This window comes from Dipodomys merriami, unplaced genomic scaffold, assembly GCF_024711535.1.
Source record: "Dipodomys merriami isolate MVZ:Mamm:240054 unplaced genomic scaffold, mDipMer1.0.p SCAF_3, whole genome shotgun sequence".
NCBI classification, from domain to species: Eukaryota; Metazoa; Chordata; class Mammalia; order Rodentia; family Heteromyidae; genus Dipodomys; species Dipodomys merriami.
The window spans coordinates 108,377,327-108,391,424 of NW_027204492.1; positions in this window are offsets into that span (position 1 = coordinate 108,377,327).

Sequence of the window (14,098 nt, forward strand, 5' to 3'; positions counted from 1 at the left end):
ATCCAATGGTCCTAACTGGGTAAGACTAAGTAAGGCCCACTCAAAACACAGGTAAACCCCTTTGATGGATATGTCTTCCATATTTTTATGTCTTTACCCACATAAGTTTCTAGATTTTTACCATTTCAAGGAAGTAGGCAGATTTAGCTATGTCCGCTCTTATTTTCTAATATTATAATTTAGCATTTAAAATGAGATAGGGTGGGAGGGCAGCTTATTTGCTTATCTGCGTTCTCAGTTTGTTTCCTGGTTTTAACTTCCTTGTCTGTTCATCTATCTATCCTGTCTCACCATCTACTTGGGGAAAACTTCATGTAGTGGGAGAATGATGTAGAGGAGAATCTTCATATCATAGCTTCACACAGAGAGGCAGAAAGGAGCCAGAAATAAGATATTTTTCAAGTTCTGTCCCCAGTCACCTACTTTCTCCTATATGTTCTCATCTCCCAAAGTTTCCATATCTCCCCAAATGGAAGCATCAGCTGGGGAACAAACGTTCAACAATGCACCCTTGGGAGACATTTCATATCCAAACTATAATATGAGCTGGGCGCAGGTGGCTCATAATTGTAATCCTAGCTACTCAGCAGGCTGAGATCTGAGGATGGCAGTTCAAAGCCAGCCAGGGCAGGAAAAGTCCATGAGATTCTTATCTCCAATAAACTACTCAGAAAACCGGAGGTGGCACTGTGGCTCAAGTGGTAGAGCGCTCGCCTTGAGCTGAAGAGCTGAGGGACAGCACCCAGGCCCAGAGTTCAAGCCCCAAGACCGACCGAAAAAAAAAAAAAACTATAATATGAGGTATCTTGTTCAACATTCATTTGGGATTCAGATGTCACCATTCTCAAGACTGAAACGACCATTCATAGAACGTAACATTTTCTTTTCCATGATTCTTGTTTTATTAGACTGTCCAGACATTAGAGAGAATCAAGGCTGGGGAAACCCTATGATTAATCATCTCATCTATCTGAGGTTCTATCCCATGCCCAAACCTTGAAAACACTGGGATGTCAGTGTAAGTCATGTAATGAGGCTCTTTAATTTTAGGTAGGGAGGAAAATTGAAGAGACTAACATGACTTCAGAATTCTCACTCTTAACAAGAAAGTGAAACCATAAAATGCCTTCAACCTATGTTGGGGTAGCTCCAGTTGCATTTCGTTTCCTATGCTACACTAAGCAGAGATGGTAGGTGGTATTATTTGTTTACAATTGTTCTTAGCTTGCTATGGCCACTGAAATGTGGTCAGAATTCAGATTATGATGACTTGAGGGTTAAGTCCCCCCAAAACATACAAAGTTTCTGTTAGTGTTTACAATTATATTCCCTCCAAAGAGAAACATGTTAATGATTGAACAGTTGTGAGCTCCAAAAGTAAGAAACATGCAAAATAGCTTGGCCAGAAGTTAAGCTAGGCAAGCCCAGTCAAATCCATTTCACCAACACTGGACCATATCAAAGTTAACTCTTAGCTTGAGAATAGTGAGCTCTGAATCTAGATGAGTGAGCAAGGTTCTGTTCAAAATACTAACAGCTGTCTTGAAGCTGTTATATGATTGATACTCTCTCTACTCAATGCCTTCACTTTAAAATTTATTCTTTAAATAGAACGATTGAAAAACAAGGAACTCCAAACAAAGAGAATCAGAATATCAGTAAAATGATACTCTGTGTGTCTGAAAAAATGAGAAAAATCTTAAACAGAAGCAGTTGGTATGAATTGTAATGGAGACCATATTGGAGAGCTTCTTTAAAGTTAATTAGCACTTAGAAAGGTGGTAATGAAACACAAACAGTCATGTAGGAATGGGGGACATCATTTACACAGCTGAAGGGAATGCTTGGATTGCCACTGAAGTTACTGTGAAGAACCTTATTGAATTATTGAATTAATGAAGGAACGGGATGAAACATCCTCAACTATAGCTTCCTCAACGTTTTAAATTTCATAGTAAAGCAGAATATTTTCAAGATGGAAAGGACCCTGGGATTTGGTCTTATACCTTCACTTTTGTCAGGAAATTCAGATACAAAGAGACTAAGTTGTTTAACACAATAGCGAATTTGGGACTAAAGCCTAGGACTCTATGTGTACTGCATCCTTTCATTTGTCTTTTTTTATTATACATTTTAGTAATTGAATCCAATTATTTTAGAAAAAAGGGAAAATATTGTTTTAACTTTGTGACCTATTATATTGCTTGGAATTTGTTATTTTGCTGAGAGAATATGGGCGGTTGATTTGGGCACTTAACTTCTTCACTTTCTACTTTGATAAGGGGTTTTACAACAATTTTCATTTTGCCATTATTATCTGGCCGTTGTAGTACTTTAAAGCTTTATGTACATTTTTCTTCCTAGAGGAGGTTCTGGAAAACACAAGTGGTAACATGAGAGGCTTTTAAAGTTTGGTCTCTGTTTAAGGGAGGATAAAGCATGCCTATATTGCTTCTTTTTACTCTCAGTTATCTGTGGACTTTTTTAAACTAAAAAGTTAAAATAATTATAAATTTAAACTAAATAATATTCAAATAAATATTATGAATTTCAACTAAACAATGTTTGGATAATTATGGATTCACAGATATCTGTAAAAAAATAGTAAAGAGAAATCCAGTGTATTCCTCACCAGTTTCCCCAAATGATAGCATCTTATAAAGCCATAGTACAATGCCAAAAAGAATATTGGCAATTATATAAGCCACCACCAACATAAGGTAAATTTCCCCACTTTTACTTGCATTTGTGTATTTACTTATATTTGTTCTTACAGTCAAGAAATAAAGCAGTCCTAGAACTATAAGGAACATTTTGTTGTTTACCACACTTTTCCCCCTCCCTTCCCTCTTCCTTAACCTGAAACAACTTCTAATGTGTTCTATAATTGTCTACAATTTTGTCACTTCATTTTAAATTTTTTATTTTTAATTTTTGTCTTTAGGCAGTTGTACAAAGGGGCTTCGAGTCAGCATATCAGTAAGCCAGACACAGAAAGACCAGTATCACGTTTTCTCTTCAATGTTTCCTCTTCTACATATAAATATATAGCTGTGTGTATGTGTATACATACAGAAATATATATGTATATATAGTATATGACTTGAGAATAAAATAAAGTTTTAGGGAAGAGAAACAGGACCAGGAAGGTAGAGGAAGTTTTAGGGAAGAGAAAGAGGACCAGGAAGGTAGAAGCAAAGTGGGCACCATAAAAGAATGAAATATGTATGAGTGAAAACATCATGCTGAAACCCATTAATTTGTGAATTAATATGCATTAATAAGTATAAAAATCCTTATTAATAACATACATATATATTAGGTAGAGAAATGAGAAAGCCATGATGGCATTCCTTCTCAAGACCTAACTCTAGGAACTATGTGCCTTTTATTAGTGTATGCTCATGTAGTTTCACATATATATATTATGTATGCATATATATATATATATATATATATATATATATACACACACACACACATAAAATCAGATTATCTTAAAAAGCATGCTTCTCCAATCATCATTTATCATTCAATTGCTTCATAGTATTTAGTGATATCAGGCTTCCTTCCTGGTATGGTGTTTACATATTCTTTTTTATTCTTGCTATAGAAGCTTTATCACCCAGAATCTGATACTTGCACCTTTTCTCTCAACACCTGAAAAACATTTGCCACCTCCTTCTAGACTTCATGGTTTCAGATAATACTTGAACTGCTGTTTTCTGATAGGTATTTTTTTGTTATTCTTGACATTTTAAGACTGTATCTGTCTCTCTCTAGTTTTCAGAAGTTTAAGTTGTTTCCATGTGGATATTTGGGGGGTGATCTTACTTGGGATTTACTTTGCTTCTTAAATCTGTATGTAGGTTTGTATCTGACAAATCTGAGACAAATTCAGCCAACATTTCCTCCTCCTTTCCCCTCCCCTCTCCTCTCCTCTTTGCCCTTCTCCTCTCCCCTCTTCTCCCTTTCTCTTTCCTCCTCTCTTTCCTCTCCCCTCTCTTCTCTTTCTCTAGTCTTTGCTAGTACTGATGTCAAGGTCTTCCACTCTCTTGGCTTTTTCACTCAAGACTGATTCTCCACCACTTAACTCACACCTCTACTTCCAACTTTTTGTTGGCTAATTGGGGATAAATCTCCAGGATTTGTTTGCAGACAAACTTGATCCTTAGATCCCAGCTTCTTAAGTAGAGAGGATTATAGGTGTGAGCCACTAGTTCCCAGCTGAATCATTATTTCTTTTTATACTCCTTCATAACTATTTTTATCATCCCTACCAATGATAAGAGTATCTGTTATCAGTATACTACAGGTCTCTGAGGGTTAGTTAAATCTTTGTTTTAAAGAATAGGTAACTTCTGTTGATCTTTCCTCAGTATCATTGATTCTTTTCTATATCATTTCCACTTTACTTTTGAGCCCAGCCAGCAAGATAATTTTTAAAGATGTTTTTACTGTATGTATTTTTAAACTCTATTTTGTATCTTCCATAACTGGTCTCTTTACTGATGATAGTCTCTATTTTTTCACTTTAAAGAGAATTTATAATTGATGAAACTTTTTCCTTTGTGGTTTTGAGGCTTGAACCAATGTTTCAGGTTCTCTTTCAGCTTTCTTGCTCACAGCTGATGTTCTACCTCTTGAGTCATGCTTCTAGCCTGGCTTTTGGTGGTTAATCAGAGATAGAGCCTTGGCAACTTTTCTGCTCAGTTTGGCTTTGAACTGCAATCTTCCAGGTCTTAGCCTCTTCAGTAGCTTAGATTACAGTAGCTTAGATTAAGGAACTGGTGTCTGGCTTGTTGAAGAATTTTAATGAGGGATGATTAAAATTTTCTCTGATCATTCCAACATCTGAATCATCTAGATGTTCCTGTCAATTGATTTTTTTCTTCAGGCTGTAGATATCTTATTTCATGGTATTATAGACAATTTTCATTGTATATTAGATACTTTACTATTTTGTTAGGACACTATGGATCATTTTTAAATCTTTTATTTTAGCCAGCAGTCATTCTGTTTAGGTCTATCACTCATGTCCTGGCCTACTTCTGTAAGCGGCATTTCCAATGACAGTTTAAGTTTCAAGACTTTTACAATAATTTTCTCTGGTTGGTTTATTTAGTGCCACTGGGGTTCCAACTGGTACTTGCTGGTTCATCCTAAAGAGGCAAAAAGAGTGTTTCCAGATTGAGCTGCACAATTTCTCCTGAAGTGAGAGAGGCCAGTCTGAGATTTAGGGTATAAAGAGACTTCCTATGTTGGGCTGGCTTTTATGGGAGAGTCTCTCTTGCTGGTACTACTTTGGTGCCCTGATATTTAGCCTTTTAAATTTATTTCATTTGACATTTAAGTTATTATTTTGTTTACTCAATAAGGAAATACTTATGACAGATTTACTCTAAACTAGTCTCTGGAATTTTTATGATACTGCAGGAGTAGTTGAGAGATAAGATTTCTTAAGTACTGGAGTGGTGATAAGAATACAAGATCTAAATTGATCTTAGTCAGAGTTTAAATTTAGCTAAAGAAAGCCTTCCATTATATTTTGGAGGTATTGCCAAGTAAGAAATGTAACCAGGGGAACACGACTCAGGACTATTACTCAATTAAATGTTTTGAATTCCTTGTTTTACACTGTCAATCTAAGTTTTGATGTGTCATCTTAATGCATGCTACTGTAGAAAAATCTTTTTTATCTTTCAAGAATACAGTCAGCCTTTTCTGATTTTATCTAGGTTGAGTCTTTCGTCTTATGCATTTGACATTATAGTGCTCACAAAAATGGCAGCAACCCTCCAGCCATCTCTGTATCCACACGTTCTCTATTTTTATATTGTTGCTTCTCCCATGAAAAATTGCAATCTGTATCTTCACCTCATACATCTGTTGACCTTGTGGTTTGCCCTGGCTAATGGATGTAGTAGGAGTGATACTGAGCTGGTTTAAAACTTAGGTCTTATGTACTCTCTGTTCTTCTGTTGTAATCTGCTGAAGAATGAAAGCACAGGCATCAGAGATAAGTGATTTCTATTAGACTTCCATAGACCATAGAGCCTTCCACTTTATTGCATGTCTGTCTCATCCAAAAGATATAAACTTCTGAATGGTTAGGGCTATTCATTTTCATGTCCGCTGAATGTGGAAAAGTGTTAGCTGTAAGTAGTTAGCGAGTACTAATAAATCTCGTAAATAAGCAAGTGATCATCATCAATGAAAACCAAATGTTTTGTCACACAACTTATTGACAGTATGAGATAAATTTTCATTGTACAAAAATAATGTTAAATTATGTGATTAAACTATGAGGGCATTTAAAGTAAAGAAGAAAATCAACTAGACTGAAGTAGTAGGTGACTTTTCTCTGGAAAGATGTAATTACAATTAAGTAAAAATCATCTTCTATTTGTCTACAGAGTATATTGCTTTTCTTAAATAATATCTGAAAAAATAGAAGGAGAGAAAGAGAGTATTCCTTAGTATTGATTTAATGAAAAGCCTTTGATTAGCGAATTTATCTTTGATATTACACTTTCTGCTTTATTTTACAAATATGCCATAATTAGCTAATCTCAGCAATAGCCATGTGAAAAGCAAGAACCATTACTTACACTGAGTATTAGGCAAGGTACTCAAGTACAAATAAGAATTAGTAATACAGGCCGGGCGCTGGTGGCTCACGCCTGTAATCCTAGCTACTCAGGAGGCTGAGATCTGAGGATCGCGGTTCAAAGCCAGCCCGGGCAGGAGAGACCGTGAGACTCCTATCTCCAATAAAACCATCAGAAAACGGGAAGTGGTGCTGTAGCTCAAGTGGTAGAGCGCTTGCCTTGAGCTGAAGAGCTGAGGGACAGCGCCCAGGCCCAGAGTTCAAGCCCCATGACCGACAAAAAAAAAAAAAAAAAAAGAATTAGTAATACAAAGACTTTTTACAAAGGAAGGCCTTGATGCTTTGGCATGATATGAGAAAAGAGAGTGGTGTCAATTTTTTAAAGAAAATTGTCAGCAGATACTTTCATTTCACTGCATTTTTGTTATGACAGGACTTAATTTACTGCTGACTTTTTCAGACACAGTACTGGGTCATTTTAGGAGCAAGGATTATAATTTGGTGGGTGGCTGCAGAGGCCTTTTTGCTTCAGTGAAAGGAAAAGGGTAATAGGGAGTCAGAACATGCTAATAAAGGGGTTAGGAATAACCAAGAGATAAAAAAAACTTGAGAGTCAATCTTTTGTTCATCATATCTCTTTTCCATGCACTCCATGACCTCCATATTTACTGTGTTCCCTGAAATGTAGTGCTACACGTGTAATTAAGAATGGGTTCTATGTGTGCTCTCTACTTGCAAACATGTGGTCGCTACCATGGCAACAGAAAAGGAACCAGCAGAAGAGTCACTCTCTGATTAATGTAATTACACAGCAAGCTGTATAATACCCTTAAACACCATTTATTTCTGCATGAAGAAGACATTAAAATGGGTATTATGTTCAGCAAGTTAACATCTCCAAATTCTTCAGGATCACGTGATTTTTATGTCATGATTAAGATAATGTTTATCTTGTTCATTCAAGATCATAGCCTAGGAATAGCTATGTTGTTCTTTAGCTCAATTCAGTTCCAATGAGCAATTGTTGAGTGTCAACTATGGGTCAGAAGTTATTTAGGCCTTGCAAATGTTACAACCATGTATATTGTATGATCTCAGTTCGTCAAGACCTCAAAATCTAGTAGACCTAGATTATTACTAATAAAATATGGTCTTTTTAAAAGCTTAGAATGTATCCATAGCCAAAAACTACTATCTGTGATTTGTAAGGGCATATTTTATCAATCAGGGCCCCTGCTGGAAACACATGGCTCACCCAAATAGAGTAATGTGAGAAGAGTTCAGCAAAAGTGCAGTTTACAAGATGTGAACAGCATGCAAGGAAGCCATATTAATTAACAGAGCATCCTTAGAAGTAGACAAAGTAAGGTGCCATCACCACTGAAGGGACAGGGGGAATGCAGGAACTAGAACTCATAGAAGAAAAGTCTACTTGAGAGAAACTATGGCCCACATAGAGATCCCACAAAGAAACCCAAGGGAATACATACTCTTTTTATTTCCTCTGATTTTCTGCTGATATTGCTTCCATTGTTTGAATCTAGCAGAAATTCAGAGGATAAAGGAAAGCCATGGACACAGCTCATATAGCTAATTTTCCCAAGGCACAAATGAGGTGGAAAAGAGTGGAGAGCGGATCCACGGAGAAGAAGTTGGGGGGGGGTGTGACCCATTAAAAGAATGTAAATTTAAAACAAATAATAACATCAACAGGCATAGAGGGTTCATGCCTGTAATTCTAGCTACTCAGTGGGCTGAGATGTGAGCATCAAGGTTCAAAGCCTGCCCAGGCAGGCATATCTGAGAGACTCTTTTTCCCTCAAAAGTCTTTATTTTTTAATTTTTATTTATTTATTTTATTGTGAAAATACTGTACAGAGGGGTTACAATTACATGGGCAAGGTAATGAGTACATTTCCTATCAAGCATTGCAGCCTCCTCCTTTGTTTCCCCTTCCCATCCCTTCCCATCCTCCCCCTGTCCCCCCACCCAATCCTCCCCCCCCCCACCAAAGTTGTAAAGTTCGTTTTCGACATAACGACTTGTACATCTCATTGCTGCAATGGGTCCACCTGTGACTTGTTTTTCCCCTTGCTCTCCACAAATTATACTGACATCAAATACAGTAAAAGCAGGGGTTATACTGTGGGAGAGGGACATACAAAGCAACAAAGAAATAATCTTATAAATATGTTAGAAACAATCGCATGAAAGAAAAAAAAATTTGAATACATATCTTAGGGTTCATTTCCCTAACATCACCTTATCTGTCCTTTTCTGCTTGACTCAGACATATACTAGATATTGCAAATAAGGGAAACCATGGGACCTATATTTCTTTGGGTCTGGGTTACTTCACTTCATATAATTTGTTCCAAGCCTTTCCATTTCCTAATAAATGGGGCAATGTCATTCTTTCTGATGGAGGCATAGAATTCCATTGTGTATATATAACACATTTTCTTGATTCATTCATCTACTGAGGGGCATCTGGGTTGGTTCCATATCTTAGCTATGGTAAATAATGCTGCAATAAACATAGTCGTGCTGGTAGCTTTAGTGTGGTCTTGTTTGTAAACATTTGGGTAAATGCCCAAGAGTGGGATTGCTGGGTCATAGGGGAGCTCTATGACTCTTATCTATAATTAACCAGCAAAAACCTGAAAGTAGAAGTGTGGCACAAAAGAAAGAGTCCCAGCCTTGAGTGAAAAGGCCAAGCAAGAGCATGAGGACCCAAGTTAAAAAAATCAGATTCTCTGGCTTGATCTATCTATCTATCTATCTATCTATCTATCTATCTATCTATCTATCTATCTATCTATCATCTATCCATCCATCCTTCCATTGATGCATAGAGTTCATTGTTTTGGATATTAGGCCTTTATTAGGCACATAGATTGTCTTTATTCTGTTAATTGCTACCTTCAGTATATATGTTGGGTATAATTTTCAGTTAGGTATAATTTCATTTGTCTATTTTCTCTTTTTGTTGCAAGAATTTTGTTGGTTTATTTATATACAAAGTTTATAGCATAAATAAAATTAATGGACATATGTAGAGTAAGTTAGATTATTTTCCCCACCTCCTTAAAGCAAGTAGCTGGTGTGCAGGATAGAAGGATGGAGAGATGATAACATTGAAGTTAGACCTCGGTGTGTGACCCCAAGAATGAATTCATAAGCTCTCATCTCTAAGACTAGGTCCTTAAACTTCTATTTCAAACCTCCCGCTGAGATGCAGAAGGGGGTGAATTGAGAAAGAGAGTGAGAGCGAGAGAGATAATATGATTTGTGAGGTTCTGTCATTATAGAAAAGGGGAAACAGGTTGCTCTACATGTACTTGACAATTGTAGAACAGAGTGAAATGAAAATGCCTTTGAAAAATCTAGCAAGGTTGGAAGATAAGGACTCCTGATATGTAGAGTCTCACATATCTCCGTGGATGCATTCTTGGATAAATTATGACACCTGAATATCAGATACTACTTTCTTATCAACACAGTAGTATAGCATGAAGTCAAGTAAAAATATATTTTGTGCTATTTGACCATCTTTATATATTAACTGTAGCTATGGTGGATAAACTTTTTTCTCTAATATCAGCAAACTACTCAAGCATGCGTTCAATTTTTTCACTTGAATTCTTCAAACTTTTTCTGAAGATGCAGAGGCCTGTCCAAGGGAATTATTAACTCCTCATAGAAATTCTCAACCACTAAGAATAATAAAAGACCCAGAATAGCAAAAAACAATCCTTAGCAGGAAGAACAGCGCTGGAGGAATATCAATACCAAACTTCAAGTTTATTACAAAGCCATCGTAATAAACAAAAACAAAAAAAATACAACCTCTTGGTATTTGTACAAGAATAGGCCTGAGCACCAATGGAACATAATAGAAGACCCAGAAATAAGTCCACAAACATATAGCCACCGAATATGTGATAAGGGAGCCAAAAACACAGGTTGGAAGAAAGACAGCCTCTTCAACAAATGGTGCTGGCAAAATTGGCTATCTACATGCAGAAAACTGAAGCTAGATAACTATATATCACCTTGCATCAGAATCAACTCTAAATGGATCAAAGACCTCAATTAAGGCCAGATTCCATGAAAATATTACAGAAAGGGGTAGGGAAAACCCTAAGCCTCCTAGGCACGGGCTGAATCTTCCTAAACAAAGATCCAGAATCACAGCAAATCAAAGAAAGTTTGGATGCATGGGATTTTATCAAACTGAAGAGCTTCTGCATAGCAAATGACATAGCTAGCAAGATCCCACAGAATGGGAGAAAACCTTCACCAGCTATACATCAGACAAGGGCCCCCCAAAATACACCCTCAAAAATTCAACAACCCCATCAATAAATGGGCTAAAGGCCTAAAGAGAGACTTCTCAGAGGACGAAATAAGAATGGCTAATAGACACATGAAGTGTTCAACTTCTCTGGCCATAAACGAAATGCAAATCAAAACATGGAGACATTGATTGTACCTGATTCATGTAACTGAAACCCATCTGTATATCAACTGTACAAATACAATAGAAATGAGGAATATAAAAAAAAGAAATGCAAGTTAGGATATGAATGATCCAGTATACTATTTTTCAGAGACAATTTTATTGTTCTTAAGGAGCCCTGGTAGGATCGAACCCTACTTTCCCATATCTTAACAACAAACATTTCACTGTCTTTGCCTTCTTTCATGTGTTACTCTTCTTGTTATCTCACTCCTATGCTTACATATTGCTTTTCAAAGAAATTATAAGCACCCAACTCCTTACCTCAGGTGCTGCTTTTAAGGTAACCCAATCTAAGATATTTGGAAAAGAAAAACTCTTATTTGATGAGAAACCCCTGAGCTGAATGACTTACCTTAAAATTAACCAAATCTAAATTGTGCTGTTTGTAGAATAAAGGTAGAAAATAGAAGTTTAGTTTCCTTATAGAGAAATTGTATTGTGTTTTTGCCTACCTAATTCATAGCCTGTGAACAGGTTTTCTACTATTCATTGTACTTGTAATCTTCAACAATCCTATTACCTGTTTTAAAAAATGTGGGGCCAGTACTGGAGTCTGAAATCTGGGCCTGGGCACTGTCCTTTTCTTAACAAGGCTGACACTCTAGCACTTGAGCCACAGCTCCACTTCTGGTTTGTGGTGGCTAATGAGAGATAAGAGTATCATAGACTTTTATGGCTAGGGAGGTTGAGCATTTCTTCATGTGTCTATTGGCCATCCTTCTTTCCTCTTCAGAGAAGTTTCTCTGTAAGTCTTTAGCTCACTTATTTATTGAGCAGTTGTTTCTTTGAGTATTTGTTGTTGGGGGATTTAATTTTTTGAGTTCCAGGGATATTTTAGATATGAGACCCTGAGATACCACCTCATCCCAGTTAGAATGGCTATCATCAATAACTCTAATAACAACAGATGCTGGAGGGGATGTGGCCAGAAGGGAACCCTACTGCATTGTTGGTGGGAGTGTAAACTTGTTCAACCACTTTGGAAAGTAGTATGGAGGTTCTTCAAAAGACTCCACATAGAGCTCCCCAATGACCCAGCAATTCCACTTTTGGGCATTTCCCCAAATGATCACAAACAAGACCATACTAAAGCTACCAGTACAACTATGTTTATTGCAGCATTATTTACCATAGCTAAGATCTGGAACCAACCCAGATGCCCCTCAGTAGATGAATGAATCAAGAAAATGTGGTATATATACACAATGGAATTCTATGCCTCCATCAGAAAGAATGACATTGCCCCATTTGTTAGGAAATGGAAAGACTTGGAAAAAATTATATTAAGTGAAGTAAGCCAGGCCCAAAGAAACATACGTCCCATAGTTAACCTTATTTGCAATACTAGTATATGTCTGAGACAAGCAGAAACGGTCAGATAAGTTGATGTTAGGCGAAATGAGCCCCAAAATAAGGATTCAAATGGTTTTTCTTTCTTGCTATTATTTCTAGCATATTTATAAGATGATTTCTTTGTGGCTTTGTATTCCCTCCCCCATGGTATAACCCGTTTTCACTGTATTTGATGTTGTTATAAATTGGGTAGGGGAAAGGAAAAAACAAATTGTTTAAATAGGGATACAGGTGGGCCCATTGCAACAATGAGATGTACAAGATGCTATGTCAAAAAACGAACTTTACAACTTTGATGCGGGGGGGGGGGGGCGGGAATGGGATGTGATAGTAAGGGGAAACAAAGGAGGAGGCAACAATGCTTGATAAGAAATGTACTCATTACCTTGCTCATGTAATTATAACCCTCTGTGCAGTATTTTCATAATAAAAATAAAAAAAGAATATCATAGACTATCCTGCCTGGCTGACTTCAAACTGTGATCCTCAGATCTCAGCCTCCTGAGTAGCTAGGATTACAGGTATAAGCCACTGGAACTTGGCTCCATTATCTCTTTTATTAAAAACTATTTTATTGTAAAGGCAATGTACAGTAGGGTTACAGTTACATAAGTAATTAGTACATTTCTTACTGAACAATGTTACCCCCTACCTCATTTTCTCCTGCTTTCTCTCCCTCCTGACTCCCTTCCCCACCAAGTTGTAATGTTCATTTCCAACAGAGTCCTAGTGAGTATTGTTGTTGCATTGGTTTACCCTTTGTCCCACCATTTCTGTGATTCCCCTCCCTTCCCCAAAACAGATAAGCTCATATGCAAGACAAACAGCACCAAAATTCAGAAACAGTGACCACAGGGAATAAAACAGAGGAGAAAAAAAAAGAAAGACAAAAGAAAGAACTATAAACAGTACACTAAATAAAGGAAAAAAAAACAGAAAAACAAAACAACAGCATAAAAACCCCTCCTGTTTCCACATCATGGAGATCATTTCGATTAGCATCATTTAATATGGTCATATGTACATAGCTATTAGGTTATTGGGAACCCCTGCTAGGACTATCTTAGGTAGGAAGAAATGTTCAACATCTCTGGCCATAAAAGAAATGCAAATCAAAACCACATTACAATTCTACCTCACCCCAGTTAGAATGGCCATTATCAAGAACACAAACAATAACAGATGCTGGCTGGGATGTGGCCAAAAGGGAATGTTGGTAGAAATGTAAACTTGTCCAACAACTCTGGAAAGCAGTATGGAGCTTCCTCAAAAGACTAAACATAGAACTTTCCAATGATCCAGCAATCTCACTCCTGGGCATTTACCCAAATGACCACAAAGAAGGCCACACTAAAGCGTCCATCATCTCTTTTTGAGGGGAATCACACTACTCAAACCTCATGCTGAGGAAAGTTGTCTTGACAAAAAGCAGATACTTAATGAACTGGGAAAGAGCATATGACTCCAAAACCACTAATTCTGGTTGTATGGTAGCATATTATGAGGGGATTTGTAGCCAAAATCGACGACTAGAAAAGCAATGACAATTTGATAGGTCAATCACAGGCTCTACCATTGGCAGGTGAAAAATAATACTGAGCATAAATAAT